We start from the raw sequence: 23,926 nt of genomic DNA, 5'->3' as shown, positions 1-23,926 counted from the left end.
GCGGCGAAGGGGGGCGCTCGCGAGCCCAGGAAAGCCCTCCTTTGAGACTGGTGCTCTGGAAGGAGCCGGGCAGCTCCCGGAGTGAACATAGAACCGAGACCACAGCCAGACTTTCGTCCCCCACACCAAGAACAAAGTCAAAATAAATCCAGAGACCAGGGCAAGTCAAACGCTCGGTGTCAAACCCACTGGGCCGGACGGATGAGTGCAGAGGGCGACGCGCACCTGCATCCACCAGCTGCAGCCTCCAGCGCTGCGGCCCGAGGAAGGGTGGGGCCCGTGAGGAACCGTTCCTCCTCGGGCCACACAGGGGCAGCAGAGGACAAGCGGAGAAAACCTTGAGGGCGGGTAGGAGAGGGTGGGAGACTGGGAGAAAAGTGGCTGGAGGGGGGTGGGAAAATACACAAAAAGAAACATCGCAGAAAAATGAAGGGTGTGGGGAGAAACAGGGTGATCAAGGGAGAAGCACTGCTAGAGTGACAGTGATCCGTCGTGTGTGAACAATTAGTAGGCAAGGTGCTGCATGCTCACTTTGTAATACACTATTATAAGCTCATTTCATAGTTGAAGAAACTGAGATAGATGTCCTGGTCAGCTGTCAAGGCATAGAAAGGGTTGTGGCTGTTCCCTGCCTGGGTTATTTAACTCTCTGTGCCTGGCTCGCCTTATCTCCCTCACAGAGTTGTCAGGATGGAATGAGATAAGGACTGTAAAGTGCTAGAACTGCAATTGGCACATAGTAAACAGTAATTGACAACAACCATCATGGTGATGGTGGTGACACTACTGCTGTTGAATCCTCACCACATGGAGGAGGGCCCTTGGGTTCCAGGTGTGTAAAGTGCTGCTAGAAAATATCCCCCCATGTTATGGATGGAGAAACTGAGGCCCAGAAAGACTGTGTGACTTAGGGCCCAGATCTTGAACTAGGGAATACCAGGGCCAGTAGTCAAAAATCAGGTCACTTCAACCTCTTTCCACCACACCCTATGCCTCAACAGGGGACAGAAAGTGTCTGATCATCCCCAAATGCCAAAGTTTGGTTCTGAACTTCTCTGCTGAGTGCAGCCTGAATGCAGGCCCTGGGCTGGGCCCTCAGCAGTGAGTTGGCACCACTGTTTGCTCCCAGGCAGCTTACTGATGGGAAGGAAAGGACAGAACTGGGCAGGGGTGAGAGGTTATCAATATTAGATGAGCTCGCCATCTCTATCAGGGACAAAGGGAAGAGAATCTTGGTCCTGCTGGAGCCCCACACCTCCAATTTCCAGTCTCTCCTCAGGGACAAACACTTGGACAATGACCACACCCAACATATGGCCCCAAGACAGCACCACTTTGGAACAGCAGGGGGCTGCTCCTGGTCACCAAGAGCCTGACCTCTGATGGCAGCTGGCCACCCCTGGGTCAGGTGCATATCTCCCTCCTCTGCCCCAACCTCCTCATCTGCAAGATGGGGACAACAGTGATCCTTTCTTCTCCAACAGGCGGAGTGAGGGGATAGGTACAGAGGGCCAGCCTGAGACAGAATGATCCAAGCAGAGTCGTGTTAATATCTGTAATAGAAGAATAATGAACAATACTCTCCTTGGATTGTTTCATGAAGTAAAAGAGCTGAAGGGTGTTCCAGTGCCTAAGAGCAGATATGCTGTCTTATCTGAAGCTTCAAATCAAATCTGCTGTCATGCTTTGCAGCACTGGAAGCCCCCACAGGGATACACACACCCAATGCAGGTTGGTCTTTTCAGCTAACATTGTGCCCCCAACACATTCAAGAAGAATGTGTCCATGGGACAGTGAACACTTCACAGAAGAGTGAGCTTTGGAGTCTCCCTCAAGGAACCTTGGGTCAGCCCCCATTGTGCCCACTGATAGCCAACTTACCCCTTTGTTTGCTGGCCCTCATGGTCAGCAAGTGACCCCAGATCTTATTTCACTGTGCCCCCCAAAAACCAACCTCTCCAGTAGCCTTTCTCTTCAACACCTGGGGGCATCCTCCACCATCCTTGCCCCCGTCCACTGGCCGGTCTGAAAAGTGGAGTCCTTCCTCCTGGCCCTTATCCGAGTGCCTCTTCATCTGTCAGTCCCTCCCTCCCTTCCCCACAGTTCAACCTGCCCCACACACCAGCACATGCTGCCCAAAGTCTGCCTCCACCCTCTCCGCACACACTCTTGTCCCCTCTCCTCTGGCTTCCTCCCCCACCCCACTCATCTGAAACAAAGGGTCCTATCACCTCAAGTTCTCTCCTTCTCTGAAGAAGCTTTGTGAATTCTCCACACAAGCAATGAAAGGAAACGTGTTTTCCAAAGCCTGCCCCTTAGCAGGCTGCAGTGATGTTGCCCCTCCCTCCTTCCAGAACCTCCCAGTCTCCAGGTCTTCCTCCTCCCTCTCTGACTGCATCTCCTTCTCCCTCACAGAGGAGATAGCTGCAGATGCCTCCAGAAATCTCTGTTGCCAGCCAGAAACCTCTTCTGAGTACAGACCCATATGCTAACTGGATCTTCTTCATTTCCACCTGCATGTCCCAAATGTCAGACACTGAGCATTCTTGCTACTCCCCACCTAGGACATTGCCTCTCCACCCCTTGTTCAGTGAAGCCCCAAGCATCAGAGTGACTCCAGGCTTCTCTCTCACCTCTACTGCCAAACTTTATGTCCTGTCCATGCTCCTCTGCAAACACCCTGGGGTCCACCTTCCTCCTGTCAGGGAGGGGACACCTAAGACTACATTTTTTCCACCTCATTTCCTCTGTGAAGTTTTCCCTTCTTGCCCCAGGCACCATCAGGAGCAAGAAGCTTCCTCCTTGAAGCTCCCCCTGCCCTCTGCACAGAGCTGGTCCCCATGCCAAGGTTGTGAACCTACAAGTGGGGACCACACTCCAATTTCCAGTCTATCCTCAGGGACAAACATTTGGACAATGACCACAACCAACATATGGCCTCTACAGACATGCAGTGTTTTCCGTGCAGCATTTTAAAAACACGTCATTGCCAATTGCATTAGTCTTCTAGGGCTGCTGTAACAAGGTACCATAACTTTGGCTTAACACAACAATTTATTCTCTGACACTTCTAGAGGCTGGAAGTCTGAAATCAAGGGAACAAGGCTATGCTCCTCTATAGGATCTAGGGAAGAATCCATCCTTTCAGTTTCTGGTGAATGCCAGCAATCCTGGGCATTCTTTGGCTTGTGGAAGCATAGCTCCGATCTCTGCTTCTGTTTTAATTGGGCCATCTTTATTCTATGTCCCCATTTTTTCTCTTATAAAAACACCAATCAAAATGTCTGGGGTTATAGCTCCATGGCAGAGCGCTTGCCTAGGTCATATGAGGAACTGGGTTCCATCCTCAGCACCATATAAAAAATAAATTAAATGAAGGTATTGTGTCCATCTACAACCAAAAAATATTAAAAAAAAAAAACACCAATCATCGAATTAGGGCCCACTCTAACCCCATGATCCCATCTTACATCTTCAAGGAACTTATTTTCAAATAAGATCACATCTCCAAGGTCCCAGATGGATATAAATTTTGTTGTGTTTTTTTTTTAATTTTTTAATATTTATTTTTTAGTTCTCGGAGGACACAAATTCTTTGTTTGTATGTGGTGCTGAGGATCGAATCTGGGCCGGCCGCATGCATGCCAGGAGAGCACGCTACCACTTGAGCCACATCTTTTTTAGTTATACATGACAGTAGAGAATATTTTGACATATTATACAAACATGGAACATAACTTCCCATTCTTGTGGTTGTACATGATGTGGAGTTACACTGGTCATGTATTCATATATGAACATAAGAAAGTATGTCCAATTCATTCTACTGTCTTCCTATTCCCATCCCTCCTCCCTTCCCTTCATTCCCCTTTGTCTAATCAAAAGTACTTCTATTCTTTCCTAACCCCCTTCCACACACACACACACTTACTGTGAGTTAGTATCCACATATCAGAGAGAACATTCAGACTTCGGTTTTTTGGGATTGGTTTATTTCACTTTGCATAATCCTCTCCAATTCCATCAGCAAATACCATAATTTCATTCTTCTTTATTGGTAATATTCCATTGTGTAAACATGCTACATTTTTTTATCCATTCATCTATTGGAGGGCACCTAGGTTAATTCCATAGCTTAGCTATTGTGAATTGAGCTGTACAAACACTGATGTGGCCATATCGCTATAGTATACTGATTTTAAGACCTTTGGGTATAAAATGAGGAGTGAGATAAACAGGTCAGATGGTGGTTCTACTCCAAGTTTTCTGAGGAATCTCCATACTGCTTTCCATAATGGTTGCACCAATTTGCGGTCTTACCAGCAATGTGTAAGTGTATACTTTTCCCCACATCCTTGCCAACACTTACTGTTGCTTGTATTCTCAATAATTGCCATTCTGATTGAGTGAGATGAAATCCCAGTATAGTTTTAATTTGCATTTCTCTAATTGCTAGGGATGTTGAACATTTTTTCACATACTTGTTGACCATTTGTATCTCTTCTTCTGTGAAGTGTCTGTTCAATCCCTTGCCCATTTATTGATTGTGTTATTTAGTTTTTTGGTGTTAAGTTTTTTGAGTTCTTTATATATCCTGGAGATTAATGCTCTATCTGAGATGCAGGTGACAAAGATTTTCTCCTATTTTGTAGGCTCTCTGTTGATATTCTTGATTGTTTCCTTTGCTGTGAAGAAGCTTTTTAGTTTGATACCATCCCATTTATTAATTCTTGATTTTACTTCTTGCACTTTAGGAGTCTTATTGAGGAATATGGTTTCTAAGTAGACATGGTGAAGATTTGAGCATACTTTTTCTTCTAGTAGGTGCAGGGTCTCTGGTTTAATTCCTAGGTCCTTGATCCACTTTTAGTTGAGTTTTGTGCAGGATGAGAGAGAGGGGTTTAATTTCATTTTGCTACATAGGGATTTCCACTTTTCCCAACACCATTTATTGAAGAGGCTATCTTTTCTACAATGTATGTTTATGGTGTGTTTGTCTGGCATGAGATAACTGTATTTATGTGGGTTTGTCTCTGTGTCTTCTATTCTGTACCATTTGTCATGTCTGTTTTGGTGCCAATACTGTGAGTTTTGTTACTATAGCTCTGTAGTATAATTTAAGTATAATTTGGTATTGTGACGCCTCCTGCCTCACTTTCCTTGCTAAGGATTGCTTTGGCTATTCTGGGTCTCTTATTTTTCTAAATGAATTTCATGACTGCTTTTTCTATTTCTATGAAGAACATTGTTGGAATTTTAATAGAAATTGGATTAAATCTGCATGGCACTTTTGATAGTATGGCCATTTTGACAGTATTAAATTCTGCTTATCCAAGAACATGGAGATCTTTTCATCTTCTAACATCTTCTTCAATTTCTTTCTTTAGTGTTCTGTAGTTTCATTATAGAGGTCTTTCACCTCTTTTGTTAGATTAATTCCCAAGTATTTTATTTTTTTCGAGGCTATTGTGAGTGGGATAGTTTTCCTAATTTCTCTTTCAGTTGGTTCATCACTGATGTATAGGAATGCAACTGATTTGTTGGTGTTAATTTTACAACAGATGGTGGCTGGAGATTAGCTCAGTTGGTAGAGTGCTTGCCTTGCATGCACAAGGCCCTGGGTTTGATTCCCCAGTACCACAAGAGAAAAAAAAAAGTATACCAGATGGATATGAGTTTTGAAGGAAAACTCACTATTCAATACAGTACCTTTAAAATCAGGAGATTTCATATAAATATCTGGATTACTACTTCCCATTTTAAAAATCAGATCTGGCCCCACATCAGCCTCCATCTCAGTGTCCCATGTGGTGGCTGGATGTGAGAAACAGCCTCTCCAATTCCATGTATGCAGGGTTTCCCTCCAGTTAGCACAGATCCTTCCTCAAGACACTGAACAACTGAAACAGGCAGATATTAAGGAAAACTCCCAAATTCATCCTCCTACAAACTAACTCTCTGTCCCAGCTGGAGGAAGAGGCAGAGTAGAAAGGCTGTATGATGTTTCTCAACACAAGCACTGCTCTCCTTTACATTATCTGCTGTCCCCTCTAGGAATTTCATCTGGAGCCATACTGTACAATAATGACATGCTTGTGACTGTCACTCACCAGATGACACTGTCCGTATCCCACCTACCTCCCCCATGTTCTTACATCCTACAAACGGCTGCCCAACATGCCGTGTCTACAGTGCTCTACCTGAAGGCTCCTTCTGGCTACAAAAGACCATTTTCCTCACCCATGTGCCCGCCCTCATCCATGGCCTGCAGTAGGATGAATTTAAGGCATGTGTTCTAGGCTGCAGTTCCCAAAGTTCCCCAACAGGGTGACACTCTAGCTACTGGCACTGGTAACTTTCTTAGGTAACATTCTTTCCTTGCTTCATTCTTTCCTCTCCCACTTCTCTCCCAAGCAAGTGCTTCCTGAAATCACCTCTTATAAGCTATTTGCACAGGAGCCCTAATCTCAAAATGGGCCTCTGGATAAATCCAAAGTTGAGGATATAAATATAACTGTCCCATTTGCCTTCTTCATCTCCCCACAGCTCAATGAGTGAATACATCATAAAGAATATTGATTATTCATTCATTTATTCAGCTGTTGGGCTGGGGGTGTAACTCACTGTAGAGTGCTTGCCTGGCAAAAGCAATGACCTGGGTCCAATCCCCAGCACTGCAAAAAACGGCATTGATCTAACTGTCTATCCAATGCCACTCCACGCCAGGCCTGGGGCTGGTAGTGTGATGCAGTTGTGTGAGGCTCACTGTATTTTCTATCTTGAAGCTTCCAGTCCTGAGAAGACCAACCTTCAAGAAAACACAGATTGCTGGCCTGGAAGCCTATATCTTGGCACTGAAAAATCTTAGGAATGTTAGAAAGTAAAAAACAGCCTAAGCTAGCAAAGAATGAAAACTGAAATGGATGAGCCAATCCTTCACTCACCAGGTAAATGCCAGCTGAGTGCTTGTTCAGGCTCTTGGCAGGGGCACAGAGTGTAATTAGTCAAACCCAACACCACAAGGTAGCGTTCCCATGGAGAGTACAGAGACTGGCAGCTCCCACTGGGGGCTTTCCCAGCCTGCCCTGGGAGGAAGTGTCACCTGAGCTGAGTCTTAAACAACAGGAAGGTACTTGGATATGCAGAAAAGGAAAAGCATTCTAGGTGCACAGGCAGGGGGTTGTGAAGGTGGATATGTTTGGGAAACAAAGTGTTGTGGTGTGGCTGGGACCAAAGAGAGGGCTCAGGAGGGTGGAGGAGAACCAGCGGCAGGACTATGAAGGAGCCCCTGTGCCAACCCGAAGCATTCAAGCCTTCTGAAGACTCAGTTTTCTCCCCATGGAATGAATACCACGAGGCTCTTGTAAAGATAAAATGTATTAATGCAAGGGAAGATCTTTATACAAAGTCTGGCCTTTCACTGGCCCTCAAGTAACGGTGACCAGTTTATGAGAATCACTGGATTTTAAACTGCACAGTGGAACTGTCAGCATGGAACCTTGGGAGTCACCAGTAAAGAGGCTTCTGTGATCACAAGGGAGGTATTAGCTGCCGGAAACGCACACCTCCTTGACCTACCCAAACATCACTTGCATGCCAGCAATTTCTTACTTCTCTCTGCCTAAGAACTTTCTCTAGTATTGGGGTCTGCTCAGCCATGCTCAGGGCAGGCCAAAAGTGCTAGGAGGTATTGCCCAGGAACAGTTTTCAACTAGCAAGCAATGGGAGGGGGTAGATGAATGGCCCTCTGCAGGACAATTCCACACAGCCTCTCAGGGGGGCCCTAGTTGGACAGAGTTCCAGGGGACCTCAGAGGTAACCTACTCATTATAATACCTTTCATTAGCTTTTCTGCATCTCCCCAGTCCCTCACTATGCTGCCTGATAAATTACTTACACCCACCTCGCAAATAAATTACTTACACCCACGTTCTCAGGATCTATTTTGGAGAAAATAGAAATTGAGCAGTTGGTACAAAAATGACCCTAGACAGTAGACCTCAGGAGGGGATTCTAGAATTCAATCACTAACCAGCCAGATGGTGATTCTGGTGGGAAGTGGTATGATTTAGCAACACCACAATTAACAAAACTCTCACCTCTGATGCACAGGGCAGATACACAAGTGGAGAAGAACCAAAGGCCAGGTTGTAGTGCAGCACTTGAAAAGTATGCAGGTCCTGCTAATGATAGAACTGTGTGGAGTGCTCTGTCATAGAAGCCTCAGAGAAAGCATCTGTCAAGCTCAGGTAAGTCCACCATCAACTCATGGCCTGGAAGGTCTCCTTGGCACAATTTAAAGAGACATTCATTTCCTACATCTGGAAAGCAGACTGTGCCAAAATCCAGAGGTCAAGATTTTATTTAAAGGGCTGGGGATGTGGCTCAAGCGGTAGCGCGCTCGCCTGGCATGTGTGCGGCCCGGGTTCGATCCTCAGCACCACATACAAACAAAGATGTTGTGTCCCCCGAAAACTAAAAAATAAATATTAAAAAATTCTCTCTCTCTCTCTCTCTCTCTCTCTTTAAAAAAAAAAAAAAAGACTTGATTTCAAGCACGACTGAATTACAAAAGAAACTGAATTCACAGCCCCAGAAATTTGGAACCAAAGAGGGGTCCTCAGACTTGGGATTCAAGCTTGAGAACCTAGAGCCCATTATCCCCCTAAGTCCTGCAGGTGGCATGAATGCTTCCCTTACCTTTACAGGGAAGAGGAGACCCCATTGCCATGAGGCCAGTTGATGATCCTAACCTAAGGCAAATGTCTTTAAGATACTGTGGTCCTCCTGCCAATCCCCACCATACCCCACCCCTATCAAAAACTAGGGTCTTATCTCAGTATGGCTTGATGAGGAAGTGCTGTCTCTTACAGGAAAGCCAAAAGATTAACCACCATCAGAGCTGCAGGAACTAATATATACCCAGAGGCACTGGAAGATTATGCAAGATTATGTATCTTGAGGGTATTGGACCACAGTGAGTTGAGAATATAAGGCTAGATAAGAGATGGTTTCTTAAAGTGGGTGCTTCTGTAACTTAAGGTTTCATATCCTGACAAGGATGCTCAAAACCAGTCTTAATTCATTGCTAAAATTTTTCCTTAAGGCTCAGAGATAATAGCCTGGAGTAAATTTGGTAGAATGTCATAAACACCTTGGCAGAGTATTAAAAGGGATCTGGAGGCTCAGAGAAGTGGGCATGCTGGAAAGGATTGATGACACTAAATGCTCTGTAAGAGGGCTGGGGACACCCACTTTTTTAACTGGATGTGCACTATGGTAATAAAGGGTGCACTATGAGAGACTCAGTGGGTGGCTTTCCTCTGTAAGCCAAGTTGATGGTAAAGATGCAGCTATGGAACTAGCCTGCCTAGTGTCGGTGGGAAGATAGAATTCTGAACTATCAGACCAGTGTGGCACTTAAATATCAGAAGCAAGGTAGAAGTTGTAGGTAACAAAAGAAGAATGGTAACTGAATCCCTGATCCACAAGGCCCTGTGACCAATATGTCATAGTGTTTCCAGACGTGAGATAGATGGGCAGCCAACCAGAGTGTTGACTTACACAGCAAAAGATACCAAGAGTGTGGAAGAAGAAGACTGACAATCAGATGCCATGATGGAAAAATCATAATCCCTTGCCATTTGGAAGTTCAGCCAGTTCTCAGATCCACAGTCTATGAATGAGAGGATTCTCAAGACTCCCTGAGACAGGATCCTACAATGCCATAGCCAAGTATGCCCAGTACCTACCACGTCCTTTCTCCAAAAGTCTTGTAACCACTTAGCAGACTCATTGTATATTGAAGAAGAAGGAATACCAAGTCTTTTTTCCCCAGCTTTACTGGGGTATACTTGACAAACAAAAATTTTACATATTAAAGTATGCAATATGAAATTTTGCTGCATGTATATATTGTAAAATGATTGCCACAATCAAGCTAATTAATAACCATCATCTCACATAGTTACAATTTTTGTATATGCATGTGATAAAAACACGTAAGGTTAACTCTCAGTAAATATCAAATATATAATGTAGTATTATTAACTGTAGTCATCATTGCTGTAAATAAAATCTCCAGAACATATTCATTCACCCAACTAAGGCTTTAACCAATGCCTTCCCATTTCTCCTATCCCTTGACTCCTATTGTGTTCAGAGTGTCAATCATGAATGGGGGAATATAACTCAGTTGGTAGAGTGCTTGCCTCACATGCACCAGGCCCTGAGTTCAATCCCCACCATCACACACATACACACACACACAAAAAAAACTATCCTTAATCATGAATGGATCTTGAACTTTGTCAGATGCTTTTCTGCATCTATTGAGATGATTGCTATTGTCTAAATGTCTCCTTGTGATAATATTAAGAGGTGGGGGCATCTGGTGAAAAGACTTAAGGCCTGAGCACTCTGCCCTCATGACCAAATTAGCACTTTATACAAGGTCTGGGGGAAACTAGCTTAAGCCTCTTTTGCCCTTCCACCTTCCACCATGTGAGAACAGTGTTCATCCCCTCTAGAGGATGCAACAGATAGCCTGGGCCCTCATTAGACATTCAACCTGCTGGCACCTTGATCTTGGACTTTCCAATATCTAGAACTATGAGCAAATACATTTTTGTTCTTTATAAATTACCCAGTCTTATGGAATTTTGTTATAGCAGCACAAATGGACTAAAATGATGACCATGTGGATTTTTTTCCTCTAATTTTGTTAATGTGTTGTCTCACGTTGATTAATTTAAATATGTTGGACTATTTTTACATCTCAAGGATAAATCCTCTTTAGTCATGGTGTATAATCCCTTCAATGTGCTGTTGACTTCAGTTTACTAGTATTTTATTGAGAGTTTTTGAAACTTATCAAGGATATTTACCTGGAGTTTTTGTTTGATTGTTTTTCTTTGAGATGGAGTCTCACCAGGCTGCCCATGGCTGGTCACAAACTCCACTGTATCCTGATGTGATTTTCTCTTCATATGGTGTCTTTGTCTGGCTTTGTCATCCGGGTGATGCTAACCTCATAAAATTAGTTTGGAAACATTCCTTGTCCTGTTTTTAGGAAGAGTTTAAAAAGAATTAGTAATAATTCTTTATTTTTTAAAATTTTTTATTTATTGTTTTTTTAGTTTTCGGCGGACACAACATCTTTGTTTGTATGTGGTGCTGAGGATCGAACCCGGGCTGCACGCATGCCAGGCGAGCGCGCTACCACTTGAGCCACATCCCCAGCCCCGTAATAATTCTTTAAATGCTATTGTTGGATTGGGGGTGTGGCTCAGTGGTAGAGCACTTGCCCAGCATTCATAAGGCCCTGGGTTTTATCCCAGCACTGCAAAATTTAAAGGTTATTATTATCATCAACATCATTGTCATCATCATTAGTTACCATTTATCAAACATCTTCTATTTTCCAGGTTTTCTGAGAAGTACATTTTTACGTACTAAGTGTGTTTATATTATGTACAGTGGTTAGAACAATGCCTAGAATATGGTAAACTCTATATTAGTTTACTCTGCTTAGTATAGTGTAAGTATTTTTAATAAGTGAGAAGCTATTATAGCTTAAATTGTACTTGTTCCCCTGGAAGCAGACTCTGATATAAGGATCTGAGTTTATTTAGGAGGTAATAGAGATACCAATAGGGAAGAAGCCTGTGCTGGGTTTGTTGTTAAGCTGGCTATCACAGTGGGCAACCAGACCTCAATCCCCTGAGGAAACTCTGGAAAATGGCATGAAATAAAATATTCCAGGTATCCCACCAGAATAGCAAGGAAACTGGAGTAGTCATAACAATTATTTATAGAGGACTGATCCCTGGGAATGTTAATTTGGTACTTTTGACCTGAGCTTAGCAGGTGATGCAATCTATCAGTGATATACCTAATATAGTCAACTCCTGCAGTGAATCACATTTTAATAGCCCCTTTTTAAGAAAATTTATTTTTAGTAATTATTATGGAATGAAATGGAATAATAGTAGAAAATATTAGATAGATAAAAAATAAATGCAATGAAAAAGGATCTTATGTTGAGCTTTGAATAATCATGCCATTAAAATAAAAATAATAAATAAATGTTACAATACCACAAAGGAAACAGTAAAGGTAAATGCTTTTTAAATACATGAACATATTTTTAAAGGTGGATGAATACTCCCATTTGTCTTTTACAATAATAAATAATAACCACACAATTTGTTTCTGAGCCCTAACTTTTGTGGTGATCTCATCAAAATTATCTACTTCACAAGTTTGTGTTAAATGAACAGTATATCTTAGCAATATATCTTTACTTCTTTCTATTAAATCTAATGTTTAAAAAGTTCTTTTGCATGAAGTAACTCATATGTAGTTAGGTATGCTTAAAATTCTCATATGCTTAAAATTCTTAAGTAGAAATTTTTTAATTCTTAAAAATCTCACAACAAATTCTAGAAGTGATAATAACGCACGTTGTTTTATTTGGGGGGCAAGAGGGATAAATTTTAGTGGATGCTGCTTGTCTCCAGAATAAAGTATTTCCACCAGAGTACCTTCATAATTAAACCCAAAATATATTATGCTTGGTAAAAACTTCCATTTTATTTACTCTGAAAACTCAGATAAAATGTCTATGTGATTACAAATTCTGACATCAAGTCATTGCTTTAAGTAGGTATCTAGTTCTGTGTAAAAATTATCAAGGCTTTCAAACATTGTCTTTTATTTGTTCTTGCATCTTGTTTAATTTTTTTAAAATATCTTTTTAGTTGTCAATGGACATTTTATTTGTTCGTTTGTTTATTTATTTATTTATATGTGGTACTGAGAATCAAACCCAGGGCCTCACACATGCTAGACAGCATTCTATCACTGAGCCACAATCCTCCTGTCTCAGCCTCCTAAGCTGCTGGGATTCCTTCTTTTTATTCCTCCAGTAGCTTCAATTTTGAAACTAAATACACCATATCAAAAGTTATCATATTTACTAGTGAAAGACTGGATCTTTGCCTCCTAAGATTGGAGCAAGGCAAAGATCTCTATTCTCATCACTCTTATTCAACACAGCAGTAAGAATGATACTATCCCTACTTAGAGATGTCATGACTATAAATCCTAAAGACTAAACAAAGAAAGTTTCTATAACTACTAAGCAAGTTTAGCAAAGATGCATAATACAACATGTTTTAGTCAGCTTTTCATCACTGTAATCAAAATACCTGACAAGAACTACTTAGAGGAGGAAAAGTTGATCTTGGGCTCATGGTTTCAGAGGTTCAGTCCATGGTCAAATGACTCCATGCTCTGGGCCACAGGTAACATGGAACATCATCATGGTGAAGGGGTGGGTCAGAGGAAAGCTGCTCAAGTTATTGCAGAGGGGAAGCAGAGAGAGAAGGAGGGAGGGAGAGAAAGAGAGAGGAGCCAGGGACAGATATAGTCCAGATCATGCCCCCAGAAGCCTACTTTCTCCAGCCACATCCACCTGCCTACATTTCCCACCCAGTAATCCATTCAAATTATTAATCCATCAAATTAGTTAATCCACTGATGAGGTTACAGATCTCCTATTTCAATCTTTTCACTTCTGAACACTGCTACATTGCTTAACACATGAGCTTTTGGGAGGTATATATCAAAATCCAAACCATAACACAAATACATGATTCTTTAATAGCAATAAGCAACTGGAAACCAAAAATTTTTAAATAGCACTGAAAATGGTTCCTGTAAAATGAAATAGTACAACATGTTCAGAATCTGTGTGCTGAAAACTACAAAGTACTACAAAAAAAAATGAAAGGGTACCTAAATTGAGAGAAAGATATATTACATTCATGAGTTGGAATACACAATATAATCAGAATTTCAATTCCTCCAAAAACTAGATAGATTCAGCACAATTCTAATAAAAATCCTGGAAGCACTTCATGTTCATAGATACAGAAAACCGTATTGTTTTTAATTATTTTTTGTGATATCAGGGATTGAACTCAGATTTTTTATTTTGAGACAGGTTCTTGCTAAGTTGTCTAGGCATCCTTGAATTTAAAATTCTCCTACCTCAACATACAAATCTGTAGAGTTACAGGCATGCACTCTAAAATTTATATATAAAGTCAAAGGAAAAAGAATAAAAAATAAAATGTTTGAGTCTGTGTGCTGCTGGGGATCAAACCTAGTAACTCACACATGCTAGGCAAACACTCTACCATTAAGCTATATCCCCAGCCCTCAAAACAATTTTTAAAAAGAATAAAGTTGAGGAATTAATGGTACTCAACTTTACAATTTGCTATAAATCTACAGTAATCAGAAGTGTAGTATTAACAAAAGGATAGAAATAAAGATCAATGAAACAGACTAGAAACCAGAAAATAATGCACACAAATATGGCCAACTGATCTTTTGACAAAGATACAAATAAAATTCAATAGGAAAAGACAGTCTTTTCAACAAATAGTGTTATTTGTTCAGATTGTTCATCCAAACGCAAAGGAATGAACTTCATCTAAATGTCATATCATATAAAAATTAACTCAAACTCATAGATCTAAAGATAAAATGTGGAACTATTAAAATTTTAGAAGCAAGGACAGGGAAAAAAATCTTTGTAGTTTTGGGTTAGACAAAGAATACTCAGACACCAAAAGCACAATCCATTTTTAAAAAAGATGAACTGGATCTAATAAAAATTAAAAACAATTACTCTGTTAAAGGTACTGTTAAGAGAATGAAGAAACAAGCTTTAGACTGAAAGAAAACCCTTGTATTTAGTAAAGGATTTGTATCAAGAATGTATAAAGAAATCTCAACACTGACCAAAAAAATAAAAAAAAGAACTAAACCTAAAGCAAGTAGAAGAATGGAAATAAAAGGTTAAAGTGGAAATGAAAGAAACAGAGCATAGAGGCTCAGTGGGAGAGCACTTGCCTAGCATGTGAGAGGCACTGGATTCGATTCTCAGCACCACATATAAATAAACAAATAAAATAAGTAAAGGTCCATTGACAACTAAAAATAATTTAAAAAGAAAAGAAACAGAGCATAGAAGAACAATAGAGAAAACTAAAAAGAAGTTGATTCTTTGAAAGGGAAAACAAAATTGACAAATTTAGCTAGACCTACCAAGCAAAAGAGATGTAAGCCTCAAAGTACTAACACCAGGAATGAAAAAAAGGGACATTACTACTGATCTTACAGATATAAAAGGTATTATAAAGAAATACTAAGAATGATATGCCAACAAATTAGATAACTTAGATGAAATGATAAGTTCCTAGTAATACACAAATTACTGAAACTGACTCAAGAAGTACTAGGAAATCTAGATAGCCCCATAATAATTTAAGAGATTGCTTCAGTAGTAGTAACTTTTAAAACCACCCATGAAGAAAAACCCAGACCCAAATTGTTTTACTGGTGAATTTTACCAAATATTACAAAGGAATTCATACCAATTCTTTTTTTTTTTTTTGAGAGAGAGAGAGAGAGAATTTTAATATTTAGGTTTTTTTGTTTTTTTTAGTTTTCAGCAGATACAACATCTTTGTTTGTATGTGGTGCTGAGGATCGAACCCAGGCCGCATTCGAGCGGGCTACCACTTCAGCCACATCTCCAGCCCTTATACCAATTCTTTGCAAACTCTTCCAAAAAAAGAAGAGACTATTTCCCAATTCATTCTAGTAAGCTGTTATTACCTTGATCACAAAGACAACACAAGAAAAAGAGAAAAACTACAGACCAGTATCCCTTATGAATATAGATGTGAATTGTCTGGATTGAGCAACATATAAAAAGAATTATATACCAGGAACAAATGGGATTTATACCCCCATGGATCCAAAAATCAATTAATATAAAACATCTTGTCAATAGAATAAGTTATAGGCTGGGGATGTGGCTCAAGTAGTAGCGCACTTGCCTGGCATGCGCGAGGCGCACCACATAAAAATAAAATAAAGATGTTGTGTCCACCAAAAACTAAAAAATAAATATTAAAAAATTTCTCTCTCTCTATCTCTCTCCCCCCCCTCTCTTTCTTTAAAAAAATAGAATAATTTATAAAAAGCCCCATGATCACCAGGCATGGTGGCACAGGCCTGTAATCCCAGCAGTTTGGTGGGCTGAGGCAAGAGGATCGTGAGTTCAAAGCCAGCCTCAGCAATGGTGAGGCACTAAGCAACTCAGTGAGACCCTGTCTCTAAATAAAATAAATAATAGGTCTGGGATATGGCCCAGTGGTTGAGCACCCCTGAGTTCAATCCCTGGTATCAAAAAAAGAAAAAAAAACACAATCATCTCAGTTTTTGCAGGAAAAAAAGCATTTGACAAAATTATCACTCTTCCATGATAAAAACATTCAAGAAATTAAGAATAGAAGATAACCTCCTCAATCTGATAAAATGCATCTACAAAAAAAATCTACAACTAACATATTTAGTAATGAGGGACTGGGAGTATAGCTCAATGATAAAGCACTTGCCTATCATGCATGAGGTCATGGGTTCAATCCCCAACATCACACACACACACACACACACACACACACACAAATGTAAGGGTGAATGACTAAATCATGTCCTGCTAAGAACAGGAACAAAAGCAGGATGCCCAGTCTTATCACTTCTATTCAACATAGTACTGAAGTCTCTAGCAAGGGAAATTAGGCAAGAAAGTGAAATAAAGGGCATCCAGATTGAAAATGAGGAAGTACAACTGTATTTGCAGATGACATTAATCTTGTAAATGGAATATCCCAAGAAACTCATTAAAAGCAATTAGAACTAACAAATTAGTTCAGCAAGGTTTCATCATACAAAATTAATATGCATGAATCAATTGTACTTATAAACACTTGCAATAAATAATCCCAAAGTGAAATTAAGAAAATAACTTCAGGGCTGGGGATGTACTTCAGTGGTAGAGCACTTACTTGCCTAGCATGCAGAAGGCCCTGGGTTCAATTTCCAGCTCTGTAAAAAAGAAAAGAAATAAGGAAAGAAAAGAGCAATTCCATTTGCAGTAACATCAAAAAGAATTAAATGCTGAGAAATAAATTTAATAAAAGAACTGCAAAACAAAAAAAAAAGATGTTGAAAGAAATTAAAGACCCAAATAAATAGAAAGACATCCCATGTTCATGGACCAGAAGACTTAATATCATTAAGATAGAACTACTTCTCAAACTGATCTACAGATTAAACACAATCCACATAAATTTTCAACTAACTTCTTTGTAGAAATTGACAAACTGATCTTAAAATTCATATGGAAAGTCTGACATACAATATCTGAAACAATCTTGAAAAAAATTGTAGACTCACATTTCCTGATTTAAAACTTACTACAAGACAATGTGGTTTTTGCATAGATAGTTATATAAATCAATAGACTAGAACTGAGATTTTAGAAATAATCCCCACATCTATGGTTAACTAAATTCAACAAGGGTGTCAAAACAATTCAGTGGGGAAGAGATTAGTTTTTTCAAAAAAATAAAGTGGCTATGACAACTATATTCCACATGAAAAAGAATAAATTAGGATTATTACATCATACAGATATAAACATTAACTCAAAACAATTAAAGATCTAAATATAAGAGCTAAAACTATAAAACTCTTGGAAGAAAATATAGGTGTGTGTAAATCTTCATAATTTTGACTTATGCAGTGGTTTCTTAGATATAACACCAAAATTACAAACAACAACAACAAAAAAAAACAGATAAATTTGGCTTCATCAAAATTCAAAATTTTGTGATGCAAAAGTTAACACCAAAAAAGTAAAACACAAACTACAAAGTGGGAGGAAATACTTGCCAATTGTCTAGCTTGAGGAAGGGTTTGCATCAGGAAAAAATATCTTTACAACTCTCTAGTAAAAAACCACAATTTTTAAATGGGCACAGCACTTGCATTTACAGTTCTCAAAGAAGATGGTCAAAAAGCACATGAGAAGATGCTAAACTCCATAATTAACTAGCAGGGAAATGCAAATCAAAACCACAATGAGATACCACTTCATACCAGTAGGATGGTTAGAATGAAAGACAGATAAAAACAAGTGTAGCAAAATTGACACCTATTACATTGCTGTGGAAATGTAAAATGATGGAGCTGCTGTGGAAAACAATTTGGAAATTCTTCAAAAGTTTAAACATAGAGTTATATGATCTGACAATTCCACTCTTGGGTATCTATACCCAGTGAAAATATGCCCATAAAAAACGTGTACCCAAATGTTCATAGCAGTATGATTCACAATAGCCCAAAAGTGGATACAACCCACATGTCCATCAACTGATGAACTGATAAATAAAATGTTATTTGTGTGCATGCATTTCTACATAAATATGATTTGCTAGTAAAAATAAACGAAGCACTGATACATGCTACAACACAGATGAACCTTGAAAAAACATCTATGCTAAATGCAAGAAATCAACCAGGAGAGAACACACCTTGTATGATTCCAATTATACAAATTATCCAGAACAGACAATTTATAGAGACAGGAAGTAGATTATAGACAGAAACTCTCCTAGGGGGAGTGAGTTAGGAGCAAATGGCTTTTAATGGGTGCAGAATTTCTTTTGGGAATGATAAAAATGTCCCAAAATTAGTTTTGGTGATGTTTTTGTAACTCTGGAAATATACTAAAAACTATTGAGTTGTATATTTTTTAAAAAATATTTTTAGTTATAGATGGACACAATAGCTTTATTTTTTTTAATGTGGTGCTGATCATCGAACCCAATGCCTCACACAAGCAAGGCAAGCGCTCTACCACTAAGCCACAAGCCCAGCCCCTAGAGTTGTATATGTTAAATAGGCAAATTATATGGCATATGCATTATATCTCAGTAAAACTTATTCTTAAAAACCCAACTGTAAGAAAACAAGACATCTTTTTAATTGGAAAATAATATTTGAACAGACAATTCACCAAGGAGATAAATGAATGGGAAATAAGTACACAGAATGGTACTTAAGATCATTATCCATTAAGGAAATGCAAATTAAAACCACAAAAAGATACCACTACACAACTGCTAAAATGGCATTTAAAACATGCATAAGACACACCAAATGTGCTAGTGAGGCAACTGAATGCACATATATTGTTGGTGAGAATGCAAAGTGGTATAATCCCTCTGAAAAAGCTTATCAGTTCCTTATAAATGTCCATATACACTTACTATATGGTCTGGAAATTGTGCTGTCAGTTTTTTTGTCCTGGAGAAAAGAAAACATATGGTCATATAAAAGCCTGTTCATGAATGCTTAGTCACCCCAAAACAAAACAATCCTAATGTCCTATAACAGTGAGTTGACCAGGTGCAATGACACCTGCCTATAGTCTCAGCACTCTGAATGCTGAATCTGGAGGGTCTCTTGAGCCCAGGAGTTCTAAGTCAGTCTGGGCAATACAGGGAGACCCAGTTTAAAAACAAAACAAAAAACAGTGAATGAATAAAAAAAGAAATTGTGGCACATCATACAATTGTATGAATCTATTTATAAAACATTTTGGAAAAAAAGAGACAGAGACAGACAGAAATAGATTAGTGGTTGCCAAGGGTTGGTCATGAGAGTGGTGGTTTGATTGTACAAAATCAGCACCAGTAAGGAAGTTTTCTGGGGTGACAGAACTGTTCCAAACCTAAATTATGTGGTAGTTCTACAAATCTATCTATATGTTAAACCTTTTAGAAATGTACTTTGAGAAAGTAAATTTTATAATATCTAAAAATTAAAATTATAATTTATATATATGTAAAAAGAGAAGTACATAAATATATTGAGGGAGAGAGAATAATTTAAACTCAAGAATCCCTGAAGGGATTGTTTAGAATGTAGACCACAGTTTTTTTGAGGTGAGGCATATTTTATCCTGACATAAAATTTGTTTAGAATCGCTGGTTGGTGGTGACGATTTATAAAGAAGAACAACTTCTAGACAGTGTTCTTATTGTTTTGAATTCTCGACAAACCTTACGTCTTCTCTGGGACACCGTTCCAATCTTGGTATGACCCTCTCTTTATGATTCTGGGGAAAAAGGGCCTTAGGCAGACAGAACCCGATCTTGGAATTGTAGCTCAGTGGACATAGGCAGGACTCTGACAGTGTCTGTATAGACAATCAAATCCTGGTTTGAACAAATCAATTGTTTAGGAAAAAAGTGTCCCCAATGAGGGCAAGTGAAAAATTTTTAATGTATTTTGAGAATTAGGTAGCACAAGGAATTATATATATATGATATGGTGTATTGATGCTATTGTGGTTGTGTAAGAAAACTTCCTAGGGGCAGGGGAATGGCTCAATGGTAGGGCACTTGCCTAAAAGGCTCATGGCCACAAAAAAGAAAAGGAACTGTTCTCATGTTTTAGAGATATGTATTGCATTTCACAGTGAAATCTCATAGTGTCTGTATCTTACTTTTAAATAAACAAACTCAGATGAAACAAATATAGCAAAATGTTAAAAGTTATAAAAGTTATATAATGACTATATAAGAATTTATTTTACTCTCTGTTCTACTTTCTCATATCCTTGAAATCTTCATAATAAATGTTTTCAAAATAAAAACTACATTAGAAAAGCCGGTGAACTCTCTTTCCAACGAGTTCCCATAACCCTTTTATTGTCCATCATGAGGTTGATGATGCACCACAGAAATTGCAGAGCAGCTCAGGGACCCTCAGGGAAAAGCAAGTAACATCTTTATAAAGCTTCCACCCTAAAATCCTAAAGTGAAGACTAGTTAGGGATGAATGGGCAAGGATTCAGCAATCCTGAACATGCAGTTTTCCAGCAGACCCCATTATCTGCTGGAGACTGGGTAGCCAAGCATTGGTTGCAGGAGGACATCTATTGCTCTTGACCTGCTCTGCATCCATTCCTCACTTTCCTGCAACAGTACCCAGTTTTCCTGGGGAGTTCCGTGCACACACACATACACACACACAAACCTGTTTATGTGGTGTGGGCTGAGCAGCCTCCTGTTGTACTTCAGGAGTGAGACCATGAATAGGATATAACCATATAGTCATGAGATTGATTTGGGGAGTAGAAGGGTGACAAAGCCTACTCAGTGGGTCAGCTCCAGGATGTTTTGTTTAACTACAGGGACAGAAAATAGGATACTGGTGGTCATGAAGAACCCTTTTGTCTTCATACAAAGAAAGGCATCTTATGAAGACAACATAAGATACAGGTGATCTAAGAGGTAAAAAAAAAAAAAAAAGCAGCTCAGTTGAAGTCATCTGAGCACCTGTTTCCAGAAATTTTTGAGAGACTCTCCACATGTTACTTGTAAGAGTGATAGAGTGATGAAGACCAAGGGGAGGGAAGGGAAGGAGAAGAAAGATAAATCAATTTTCTCTTTTCATGTCAGTGTGACTTGAGTGTCAGTCACTTGCACATAATCCTGTCACGTTCTCAGATCTATAATGTTAGGTCATAAAAACCAAGCAGCGGGGCTGGGGATGTGGCTCAAGCGGTAGCGCACTCGCCTGGCATGCGAGCGGCCCGGGTTGGATCCTCAGCACCACATACAAACAAAGATGCTGTGTCCGCCAAGAACTAAAAATAAATAAATATTTTAAAAAATTTAAAAAATAAAATAAAATAAAAGCCAAGCAGCTTCCTCTTTGCTTGCTGGAACATCTGACTTGGAACTCTCAATCCACCTGTAATACGTCTGATCCCTTAAAGCCACCATGATGAAAGGACTACATACAGAGGCTCCACTCTACTCTCCAGCAGAACCCCACCCTCCAGTCATCCATACCAAGGCAGCAGATAGGTGACTGAAGCTGTCTCAGACACTCCAGGCCAACACATCCATCAGTTGAGTGCCACCAAGATATCTCAGTCAACAGTATATGGAGCAAAAGATGACCTAGCCAAGTCTTAGCCAGATTCCAGGCCTGTAAAATCGTAAGATAATAAAACGGTTGTTGTTTTAAGCCATTCTATTTGGGGGTCTTTTGTTATGCAACAATAGTTAACAGGAACAGGCAGCCAGTCCCCTCCCAGTTTTTGAAGGGACCTCTTCTGAACCTCATTCTACTCCCACGGATCGTTTTTCAGCACTATCATTTTTCATGGCTCCTCCTTAAAGGGGTTTGGCTTTCCTCCTAATAATCTACCGAATTGGAATGCAAATCTCAACAGGTATTACTGCCAACAGTTCTCAGTACCCTCACTCAGAAACCCAGGCCCCTCACACTGGCACTCAAGCTTCTCTACACCTGACTTGTGATCCCTGCGGGTCCCCACTTCCTTCTTCCTCACTCTCTCACCAACTTCCTACCATAGTGGCAATGCTGCCCCTCACTAAGGCCTCAGGACCCAGCTGCAGCTTGTCTCCTCTCAGAAGCATTTCCAACCACACTTTCCTGTCTCTGTGGTCCCTTGCTTTGGACAGAGTGGCTTCCATAACCCGTGACACGTGAGAGGATTTACAAGCACAGCTTGCTCCAGTCACTCAATCCCTCTGAGCCGTTTACTTCTCTGTGAAAAGGGACAATAGCGGTACCAAAAGATATGAGTATTATAACAGTGATTACCTTGTGGGCAAGCAGTAGGCTAAGAGCTTTTTTTACACATTATTTCATGTAATCTTCACAGCGTCCAGAGAGACAGACCCTAACATTAGCACTATTTAATGGAGGAGGCAGGCAGGTTAAGCACCTAGCCTCACCTGCCCTTCCTAGGGCAGCCCCTGACCCCGCGGCTCTCCCGGATTGCTGAGTGCTTCCTCCTCCTGTTGCATTAACGCCCCTCCTTCCCCCAGCACACTGAAAAGGCCCAGGACGGCGGGATGGCGCCTGCCATGCACTTGTGCATCCCAAGGTCCTAGAACTGGGTCTGGCATACAGTAAAGACATACTTTGTAAATATTTACTGACTGAGGTCATCCGTGAATGGATGACCTCAGCCAGTGCAGAACCTGGCCCTCCGCTCTTGGCTCTTTCTCGCCCCCTGAACGGGATTGGGGAACCTGCTTACGACAGGACCTAGCACACCAGGCGCTCAGAGAAGGAGGAGGGAGAGAAAAAAGCAGAAGAGGAGGAGGAGATCAATAATTTTTAAACCACTGTTTTCTCCCCCGGAATCTGTCTCCACAACAGTCGGACTATGCCCACGTCAGTGTCCTCCTAGTGCTCAGGCCATCGCTGGCTCCATCTGCCTTCGGGGAGAATTTGGGAATAAACGTGGACAATACAGGTCCCCTTCCCCTCCCGGAAGAAAAAGAGAGAAGGTCACTCCGCTGGGCTCTCTCTCACCTGCGCAAGCGATGCGGTGACCCAGTTGCCCCACGCTCCTCCCCGGCGGGGATCCCGCCGCGCTCACGCCACAGTCCCCGCCCCCCCGCTGTGGAAGCTCCCAGAACCAGAGAAGCCTACTCGCTGCCTTCCCACAGTACCCACCTTCCCGCCACCTAGCCCCCTGGTGGGAGCGCCCTGTGTTCTGAATTGGGCTCCTGGGGCCTGGATGAGCCACCCTGGACCTTTTATTGCTGGTCTCTGCGTCTATCTTCATGACCAAGCGGTGCGTAGTGGGTCAGGGTCGCCACTGCCAGGGTCCAAAGGCTAATCGCTCTGGGCCTGTCCACGGAGACGGCCGGGCCAGGGAGGAGAGGAATCTAGGGACCCCAGTACACACCCCTAGAGCTCCCACTGTGCATGAACTCTACCAAAGATGCTGGCACAGACTCCCTGGGATATCAAGGCTTTCCGGGACAAGCCACATCTCTTCTCTGAGTCACAGTACACACAAACAAAATGGGATGTTTTCGCAGACTTCCCACCATTGGCCTGCAGAGACCGCTTCATGAGAAGGAGAAGGCCCACTGGGGTCATGAAGAGGACAGGAGATCCGGAGGGTAGAAGTCCTTGGACCCCTCTGAACCTCAATTTC

The sequence above is a fragment of the Marmota marmota genome, unplaced genomic scaffold, assembly GCF_001458135.2.
Source record: "Marmota marmota marmota unplaced genomic scaffold, marMar, whole genome shotgun sequence".
In the NCBI taxonomy this organism is placed as follows: Eukaryota; Metazoa; Chordata; class Mammalia; order Rodentia; family Sciuridae; genus Marmota; species Marmota marmota.
This window is presented reverse-complemented; position numbering follows the sequence as displayed.